This window comes from Hyaena hyaena, unplaced genomic scaffold, assembly GCF_003009895.1.
Source record: "Hyaena hyaena isolate Hyena2069 unplaced genomic scaffold, ASM300989v1 scaffold_946, whole genome shotgun sequence".
Taxonomy (NCBI): Eukaryota; Metazoa; Chordata; class Mammalia; order Carnivora; family Hyaenidae; genus Hyaena; species Hyaena hyaena.
The window spans coordinates 203,666-214,146 of record NW_024081581.1 but is presented as its reverse complement, the minus strand read 5'-3'; the positions used below and the strand labels follow the sequence as shown (position 1 = coordinate 214,146).

General features: G+C 38.3%; 1 pseudogene; it reads right to left on the bottom strand.

Annotated features, from left to right (window-relative positions):
• Positions 1 to 447: 447 nt before the first annotated feature.
• LOC120223094 lies at positions 448 to 1,576 on the bottom strand (annotated as a pseudogene).
• Between the last annotated feature and the right edge of the window lie 8,905 nt (positions 1,577 to 10,481).

Genomic DNA, 10,481 nt, shown 5'->3' with positions numbered 1-10,481 from the left:
ACCTTTCTAGCTGCGATCTTCCACTTTGTCCTGCATTCTTTGGTGAAGCCCACATTTCCTCCCATTCTTTGGGAGTCATCCTTGAATTTCTCTCCTTCTTCACCTTGACTTCCAGTGAATAAATGAATAGCAGCATTAGCATCTATTCATCTCCTATGGTATACTGTATGTTCTTTGGGGGAAATAAGCTTAGTCTTATTTATCTTTGAATATCTAGGGTTTCTTAAACTTTTTTGTGCATGATAAATAAAGCACTAATGGATATGAAGCAATGGATTGAACTAGAATCCTTTGTTTTTAATGCAGTTATATCATAATTTCTAGATGAAAAATTCCAATGCATAACATGTAAGGTAACCAATCAAGTCCTGCCTTAGTTCAGACCATCCTCAAGTCTTCTGTGGCTTTTCTCTGGGCAATGCAACAGTTTTCTTAACCAAGATATTTTCACTCACTGTGCCTACTTCTACATTGTCCTTGCACAGATACCTGAATTTCTGGGTAAATGTTATTTGGATACCATTTAAATGATTTACAACCCAATTTCTTCTTCATTTCAACATACTCACCAATATTTCCGTAGCTTTTGGTCCTCAGATCAGGTCTTAAGGAAAAATAATGTTCCTTATATTCATTCAACCAAACATGTATCAGCCTCAAAGAGTTATGTGTCATAGTGTCCTGACCTTTACAAGATCCATATGGTTGCCCTTTTTTCAGAAAATATGTCCTATTCTAGAGCAAGGGATGTTGAAGAGCATTCAGAATGTGTTGACCACACATTCAGATTCTAAGCAATATTTCTAAGTCTTTCCTTCCCAGATACACATGCCACTATCATACTGTCCAATTCACTGAAATAGTGTCTATTCATGGCACACAATCCTCCAGCCATTGCAGGTGACTTTACTGGTGCATTGCCTCCATCTGGTCCTGATAGCTCAGAAAAGGGAACAAGATTACATTTGAAGTGCAGCCCCCAGCTGACTCCTCCCTGTACCACAGAGGACAACCAGCTGTAGACAAGCACATCTGCACTGATCATATCAGTTGGTGGGCAAGCCGTGGACTGCCGGTCCTCCTGATGACAGACAGCAAGGCCTGCGGCCACGTGACATCCACTTCACAGTGGCTGTCCAGCAACACCAGAACTTCTGTAGCACAGGCTGCTCCAATCATTCTTCCTCGAATCATTTCCTCACACTTTGTATTTCCTACTACTTTCATTTTACCAACAAGGTATTTTTTGATATATTTATCTAGTTCTCCTTTCAAATCATCAAAGTCACTATCATTATCCACAAAGGCCATTTCATGAAGATGACATGCTGGTGTGCCGTCTATAACTGCGCACCGTCCTAAGCAAAACCAGTACAGGTTCATTGCAGAGACAAATAATAACACCAGTGACTGAAACATCAGTCAGGTAAAGATTTTCTTTACATGCTGCATTCCTTGTGGCTGGCAAATCTCTATTATAACCCAAGAGGTTACTGAAAACCATACTAAAGGCATTTATCTTATAGCTTAAGTCTCTCAATTCCTGATCACTTTCATTAAAAACCATATTCAATTAGGCGCTCAGTCAGTTAAGCATCTGACTTTGGCTCAGGTCATAATCTCACAGTTGGTGAGTTTGAGCCCAGAGTACAGCTCTGTGCTGACAGCTCAGAGCCTGAGCCTGCTTCAGATTGTGTCTCTTCTCTCTCTCTGCCTTTCCCCCACTTGCACTCTTTCACTCTCTCTCTCAAAAATAAACATTCAAAAAATTTTTTAAAAATCATATACAATTTTGTAGAGAATTTCACATTGGTTTTCTTTCTGTATCTTCAATATGATTATCATATCACAATTTTGTCTGCTTTGAACTATGACTATATCAGGAAGTGATCCACAGGGCCTAGATCCCTTGATGGGCACATTCTTTTTTTGTTTTTTGTTTTTTTGCAACTTTTGAATGTTTGTTTATTTTTGAGGAGGGGAGGGGCAGAGAGAGAAGGAAACATAGAATCCAAAACTGGCTCCTGGCTCTGAGGTATCGGCACAGAGCCAGATGCAGAGCTCAAACTCACAAACTATGGGGTCAGGACCTGAGTCGAAGGCGGCCACTTAACCACTTAACTGAGCCACCCATTGTTAGGCACATTCTTAAGCAACATAGTCACTCCACTGAAGTTGAAGTAAGCGTAAACGAAAAGCGTAACAGTCCAGGTTACAGATGTAAAAAGGCACCGAAACAGAAATAGCGAATTGTTACACTTACAGTTTTAGACCTAGCGCGGCTGAAAGGACTTTTTCAATTTCTTGGAGCACAAGCAGCCGGAGCCAGAAACTGGTGCTGGAGGCTGAGTGGTAATGAACGTTGAGAGTGAGAATCTCCTGGATGCAGTCCGGAGGTGGGAGGAGGGATGATTCTGCAGGCTTTACCTCCAGGCACGCCATCAGGTCCTCACGTTGAAGATCCCGGAAAGACACCAAACACCAGCAGCCCAGGATTGGGCCTTCAGAGAGCCCGGTAACGGCAGCCCCGCTTCCCGTCTCAGTGCATGTGGGGCGGGGCAGGCAGTTACAAGAGGCCTGGGAAGCCCAGCAGCCTGGCTTCCTGCAGGCCAGGTGCCAATGGCTGCCACCAGGCCCCGGGGACTTGCGCCGCTATCTGTATCTTCCCTCTTTCTCTACCTTTCCCCCGACTGAAAGAAATTAGTCAGGCTTTTAAAGTGAAACAAGAGTTTTAAGAGCACGACTTAGGAAATAACAAGGAAGAAGTCTGAACAGTTGCATATCTTCCCAATCCATTTGAAGTGAGTGGAGGATTATTGAAATGGAAAAGATAGGACCAAGTGTCAAGTGAAAGCAAGAAGAAGGAAACGGAAAAGAATAAGGCAAAATAACAGTGCTCCATTGGTAACTGGCTGTCAATTTTTTTTTTAAGAACCTGAAAGTGTCCCGTTTGAGAGATGTTTACAGTTTGGTTTCTGTCTTCTAGCATGGAGACTGGTATTTACCTTGAGGGCAAACAGCTCCTTTGATGTCCATGACTGCATTAATATATCTTTTCTTATGCAGAAGTAAGGCATTTTGTCTAAGGATATGGAATACTGATTAGCAGATAGAAGGTGCTAAATAAACAATTTCTTGAATTAAATTGAGGAGTAAGCTTTTGGTTTATTTTAAGACTCCTTTGGGATTTTATTTGTGTTGGTTATATAAAATAGTAATTGAAAAATGTAAAAAAAATATATATATATATTATCTTTACCTCAGAGTTGCCGGAAGGATAAACAACTGAATATTGCAGTCACTTAGTTCATCCTTGGCATACAGTAAGATCTCAGAGCATTTATTACTTTTGTTGAGTAATGAACACACGTGTTTATGTGTGTGTGTTTTGGTTTCTATATGTATACATGCATATGTGTGCATATATTTTTAAATACCACCTTATTGTGACTAACAGGTATCTCTAAATTGACTCCATACTTTATTTTTGAAATTTAAATCATATATTTTTAAGACAGTGTACATTATTATTGCATAATGTGCTTTTTAGGGAATTTTTAAAGAGCTACTCTAATCTTTTATAGCTTTCAATATTTTAAAATCTGTCTTTAAAATGTGGGATTATCCCCTTGAGTCTATGAGAAAAAGCTCAGTTTCCAAAATTGAAAGAATGTGTGTCATTTCTATCTCGAGCACTGGCACATGTGAATTTTACAGGACTGGGGAAGATTAACTAGGAACTCTGTGATGTAAAGGCATCTCTGAGAAGCAGTAGGAGATGATACTTGACCTTTTGAGGCTTCTCAGGGGATAGAAGTTAAAGCAACTCCAGGTGGTCTTCAGAATCACTTGACATTTCCCATAAGTGATGGGCCAAACAAGAAAAATCCAGAGAAAGTCAAGAGTTACAATAAAGTTCCATTTCACTGCTTTATTGAATATATTTATTTAAAGTATCTCTTTGGCTCCACAGTTACCATATCTAAAATGCCTGTCTATACTCATTGCAGCCACCAATGTGGTACTTGTATTTATCAAAGTTTATCCTCAGGTCTTTTCCTTTGTAACAGCCTCCCCCTCAGAGCTCTCTGTCAATTTTAGAGTGTTAGCAACTGCTTCTGTGTTGATCACTTAAACCCATGTTGCCAGTCCCAATATTTTTCCTGAATTCAAGATCCATATTTTTTAACACCTTCTTTATATCTCCATTTGGGTAGCCTATCAGTACCCAAGACTCAGGTTCTCCATTTTCCAAGATGAATTAGCATCTACTATTTGATGTGCTCTGTACTCAGTGCTGCAAAGATGAAAAAACAATGGAGCCACTTCCCGGGGAGACTGTGGTCTAAACCATGGGTCAACAAACTTTTTTTTCTCCAGAAAAAAGCCAAATAAACCTAATTCACAATAGAAGCTAGAAAGGCTTTCCCAGTACACAGTGGCAACAAACTGCTTCCCCTGCTTTGTGAAGATTTTGCACCATACACATACCCCTATTATACCACTGAACACATTTCTTTAGAGTTGTTTCTTTGTACCAGGGGTTAGCAAACTACCTACCACAGGCCAAATCCAGCAGTGGACTGCATCTTGGATGATGAGTAGATTACAGTTGTTAGGAAACCTGATTTTTACTTACTCGCAAAAAAGCTGCTTCTCTAAGTTTATTGTTTCTGATAAAGAATATCACCACCATCTGAGATTGCCAAACCGAATACATTGGATTCTCTCTTACATTGCAACTTACTTAAATAGGTTACTTGCCATGTCATGTAGACAGGGGCTAGTCCAGGCTTCATACACTTTCATTTATATGTTATGTGGGCTTTATTTAAGAATTTCCTGGGGTGTCTGGGTGGCCCAGTCAATTGAGCTCCCAACTTCTGCTAAGGTCATGATCTCAGGGTTTGTGGGTTCTAACCCCACATCGGACTCTGTGCTGACAGCTCGGAGCCTGGAGCCCATTTCAGATTCCGTGTCTCCCTCTCTCTCTGACCCTCCCTTACACTGTCTCTCTCTCCCTCTCAAAATTAAATAACATTTTAAAAAAAGAATTTACAGTTTCCGTGCATAATTCAGGTGAAGGTCTGTGACACATAAACTTTACAGTAAATCCTGTGTCCACATGTTCCCTTCTATTTTCACTTCCTCCCTCTCTAGTTCAGACCATTATGCTTCATTTGAATGTCTGCTACTGCCTCTTAGATTGATTTTCTGGGGCTGACGTGACAAATCACCACAAATTGAGTGGCTTAGTTAAAGAGGACAGGAGCTTGAAATCAAAGCAGTGGCAGGATTGGTGCCTTCTGGAGGCTCTGAGGGAGGAGCCATCCCATGCCCTTTTCCTACTTCTGCTGGTTGTAGACAATCTTTCACAGTCTTCAGCTTATAGATACATTATTCCAACCTGTTGCATTTTCACACGACTTTCTTCTCTGTGCCTCTCTGAGTCTTCTTCTCTTTATAAGGACTCTGGTCATAGCATTTAGGGCCTATCATAAATCTCAGATAATTTCATTTTGAAATGCTTCACTAATAATATCATCTACATTCTCATTGTGAGCTTCTGGGAAGACAGGATTTTTTTGTGAGACACCATTCAACATACTGCACGTCTCAACTAATTTTTTACCTGGGTATTACTGCCTCGCCAGAATATCTTCATTATGTACAGTTCCAGACTTGTTATTTTGCTGCTCTACAGTATTCTGAAATTTACCAAATCTCCTAAATGGTGGCATAAACACTGTTGCTTGCTATTCAGTAGCACTCCATTGCTCAAGATCCATACTTTCTTTCTGGGTGTTTTCTTCTATATCTTTAAACTCTAGCTATACTAGCTTACTTTTTTTCTCAAAACAAACATTATGCTTTCCTGCCTCCCTGTCTTTTGGTTTAACCAGTGTGCAATTCCTATCAAATCACTCCTGATAAAAGTATCTATTATTCTTTAGCCCCCAAACATAGGCAATTTAACTAAGAAATTAACTTACTAATTATCCTCCACTGGGAAAATGTGTTGCCCACACATTTTCTCCCTTCTTTGTATAATAACAAAACAGCAATTCATTTTCTTTTACATAGATCTTTATTGCTTATTGAGCAGACACAGATCTTATTAATTCACACTCACTCTGGGGCACCTGGGTGGCTTGGTCGGTTAAGTGTCCGACTTCGGCTCAGGTCATGATCTCATGGTTCGTTCGAGCCCCTCATCGAGTTCTGTGCTGTCATCTCAGAGCCTGGAACTTGTTTCAGATTCTGTGTCTCCCTCTCTCCTTGCCCCTTCCCCACTCATGCTCTGTCTCTCTCTGTCTCAAAAATAAATAAAAACTATTAAAAAATTAATTCACACTCACTCTAAATATTATTGAGGTCATTTGTATATGTGTGTAATTTTTCTTAGGTTAAGAGCTAGGTGAACACAATGCCTGTGTTTTGGTCATTTTATAATCCCCACAGTAGTTAGTGTAGGGTTTTAGGAACAATGTACCACCACCACACATAAATTATTATTCTCTGAGGGATCATGCTGAACTGGTAACATACGGCTTTGGGATTATGGGCTTAATTGTTAGTAGAGACCTACCTTCTTGACAATTGTGTCTAGAATGACATTTTTTAAATCTCAGAATATTATAAAGACAATCAAATAATTGCTGACAACACCAAATTCCTATTAAGGGGCTAACACTAGAGCTTGTTAAATGGGATTATGGTAGATCCACCAAATATTTTTCCTGAGGCTTTATCTCCCTATACTCACCATGCAATGATGTCTCTTTTTTAGGGGAACAGAAATTACTACAAAATTGTGGTTGTTGTTCTAATTAAAGTTATCACATCCTTCCTTATAGGATATACGAACTAAAGAGAAATAAATAATGCATACAAATGCCTTCCTCAAATATTTATCTCTCTAATCTACTTACAGAGATGTATCCTTTAGTAAGAGAATGAATTTTGCCAGAGAATGGTCAATAGAATTAGTTCATTGGTTGAAGTTGTGAGTCGAGTTATATGATGGCCATAACTTCTCTCTGAGATACAAAACAAAAGTGGATAAGACACCTTCTCTTTTTTGCTAGCGCAAGAGCCAGATACTCTCTGCCAATGCTTTGGTGCTCTCTCTGTAGTTGGCTCCTAATTACAAAGGAACAATGCCAGGTTGGAGGTTCAGGATTTTCAATAAATGAGATATTCTCCCATCATACATAGTGGTGAAAACAGTGGAGATTTTATTTAAATACATTCTGTCCATTGAGCCTGAAAGAATATAAAAGGGCAGATATAATCTTTTTGTCAGATGTATGTCCCCTAGTATCATGGAATATTGTTTTCATTATAATTAAAAGAGTCAATGTATAACATGATCCAGAAAATAGAGTCACTCTAACTTTGTCCTAAGAAACAAACACAAATAAACAGTTAACATGAGCATAAATTAACATGTATAAGTGCAGTACATGAATGTTGAAAAGAATGCTTCACTCCTCGATGACAAAAGAAACATGTGGATAAAATACAAGCATTTTGGACATAATGCCACTTGGTGTCTTTTTCTGTAAGAAGGTTTATAATGTAGAGCAAGAAAGAGGCAAAGGCACTCTACAGTCTAGGATTTGACAATAAAAGGTAAAGAAATTTCTCACATACATCACTGCATCTAAAGATGTAGATCTTTAAAAAAAAAACATGGTATTTGCTTTGCTGTGGCAAATATGTTTGACAGATTTCAGATATTGTAGGAGAGGTCCAACTACTGCCAACTACAGATCTCATTTGTCTACACTGTTTTCCTTACCAAAGGTCATGATTTCTTCCCTTTTCTCCCAAATCTACAAGGTTTTGTGATATTTACCTGAGTGCTTCTATGAAGAACTGTAAGTTGAATCACACAAAATTGGTTGAATAGAATCAGTTCCATGGGTCTCCTCTTATATTTGGGCTGTTGTCAGAGTAAAGTGCAGTTTAATTGGAGAATAACAGGTGATGAGGTATCTAAAACAGGGCAAGGACAAAGGCACCCAACACCCCCTGCCTCCAGGACCATCTGAGAGGCATTTGTTTTCCCTCACAGTGGCCTCACAGAGGCCAAGGCCAGAAAAACAGATTGATCTCTCTGGTAAGTGCCAGAGATATCTAACAAGAGAAAAGCAAGAGTCTATCATACATCTTTCATACTTGTATTTTCTGATTTCATCAAGAACCTGGGAACTTTAATGCACTATCCAATGACCCCTAACCATATATGAGTCAGGTCCTAGAGTCTATATAGGAGCCAGGGTGTAGCTCTGCCTCCTCTTCTCCTCATCCTTTCTGTGATTTATGGCCACCAAATTGATAGGGAAATTGGAGTAAGAAGCAAAACTGACACTCAGAATCGGATATCAGTCCTGAGTCAGATGAATGTGGTGCAGGTAGCAATGACACCAACCCTATAGTTACTCAGAAAGTGAAAACACATGGGTGTTTCACTGGGAAATTATACTTGGTACTAATCAGATATATTATGCCCATTACTCTTGAATGCTCCCAAGAGCTATCAAGACTAGGCCATGGAGAATATTTATATTAAGTACAGAAAAAAAAAAAAAGTTAGAGTCTCATTTATGCTTGTGGGAGAAGAGACAGCTCTATATTTAATATGGATAGTTAGGACTCTAGATACAGATGTCCAGCCTGAGGTTCTGTACTATTGACCTGGATGGGTAATGAGGCCGACTATGCAGTCTTTCATTCATGTTACTTTATTCTGGAAATTTTCAGTACACTTTGAGGTAAGTATGTACAACTCTTAAGTAGACTTTTTTTTTTTTTTTTGTCTTCTCAGGTTCTATTGAACCTCTTCAAGTTAGTCTCATGCCAGTCTACAATAGAAAGACCCTTCATTTCAGAGAATTTATTAACAATTAAAATTCTCAGTCTGTGATTCCTCCAAAATTCTCCATAGTGTTAGCAAGTGTGGGCCATGTTCAGACTCACTCAATGTCTGGAAATAGCAGGCTTAGACTGGGAGACTCCACATAGTTCCTATTTCCCATAATCTTCTATGTAATTGGGAATTTGTAATAGCTGAGCTTTAAATGACCCTCTGGAAATATATTATTTACTTAAACCCTGGTTATGCAAAGAAGCCTAGTTATATTTGTGTTCTCCTGATTATCCCTAATTCATATCAGTGAAGGGATTATACATCAATATTCCACTTTGGTTTTGGTGCGAAGGTAAAGTTTCCTCAGGAAAGTTCAATGTGAAAAGTTCTCACTAGAAATTAATCCACGCTAGATACACACAACTCCATTAGCTCTCCTTGTGTCTCCCATTCCACATTCTCAAGACTATATTACAACCAAGGATTATCACTATTTATTTAACATTTCATAATTATCATATTATAAGTGTCTTTCTAATCAAATCAAAGAATTTCTGTTTGTTTACATCAACAGTAAAAACTTAGTTAAATAAACACCAAACCAAAATTTGGCTGAAACCCACCAGTGACTTACAACTAGCGAGGAGGTTAAGTGTGTTGTTTCATGACATAGTGATGAAAACACTGATTTGAAAATGGCATTCTTTGATAAATTTTAATAAAAGTTTTGTTAGATTCTATTTACTGATATAGTTCTCATTTCTCAGAAGCTTTATAAATCAGGAAGATGTAATAAGAGACATGTAAGGACCCTCTTGAAATATATCATTGAATTACACTTTGAAAATCTTTTTATATCATCACCAACAGTGTTTATTTTACTTACAACTGATCCAGTTACAATGACAGGTTCAGAAAGAAAATCATGATGGTGAAGATAAGTTGGTCTCTGTCTTAGAAAATTTCTTAATGCTATCAATTAGATTTTTCCACTTCTATACAAATTCTTCTTATTCATACTCAATGCCTTAAAAAGACTTAAGTAAACCTATTTCAGGTAGGAGACATTGGGTCCATTATATTTTTCCTGGTTGATAGCTACACATACCCATTTTAAAAGGTACCTATTTATTTTAAATAATATTGCATTGGGGACATATAATTAAAACTATTATATCTTCTCTCAACCCAGAAAGCCTCTCCACAAAGTAGTAGAGGAAAAAAAATACTTTCATTTCATGAATAAGTATTAGATCAGAATGTGATGTACAAAACAGACAGCCCATTAAGAGATCACAAAGACAGAGAGAATACTCATCCCCTTACATAGCCAAGCAGATATAATTCATTACATGCATGTTTTCAAGATAAAGAGTAACTAGTCCTCAAATAAGAGGGTTTGACAGTATCATTTTTTCACACAAGTAGATCCTAACTTTACTTGGTAATTGGGGTGATCACCTGTGTTACCTAGTTGGCTACTAGAGGTAAAAGAAACTTCTCAGACCTTCATAGCAGGAGGTAGTTTTTCAACTTGGAGCAAGACACCCACCAACATAAAACTCCTACCCTCCCACAGAAACTGGGAAACAGTGATGCAATCTCC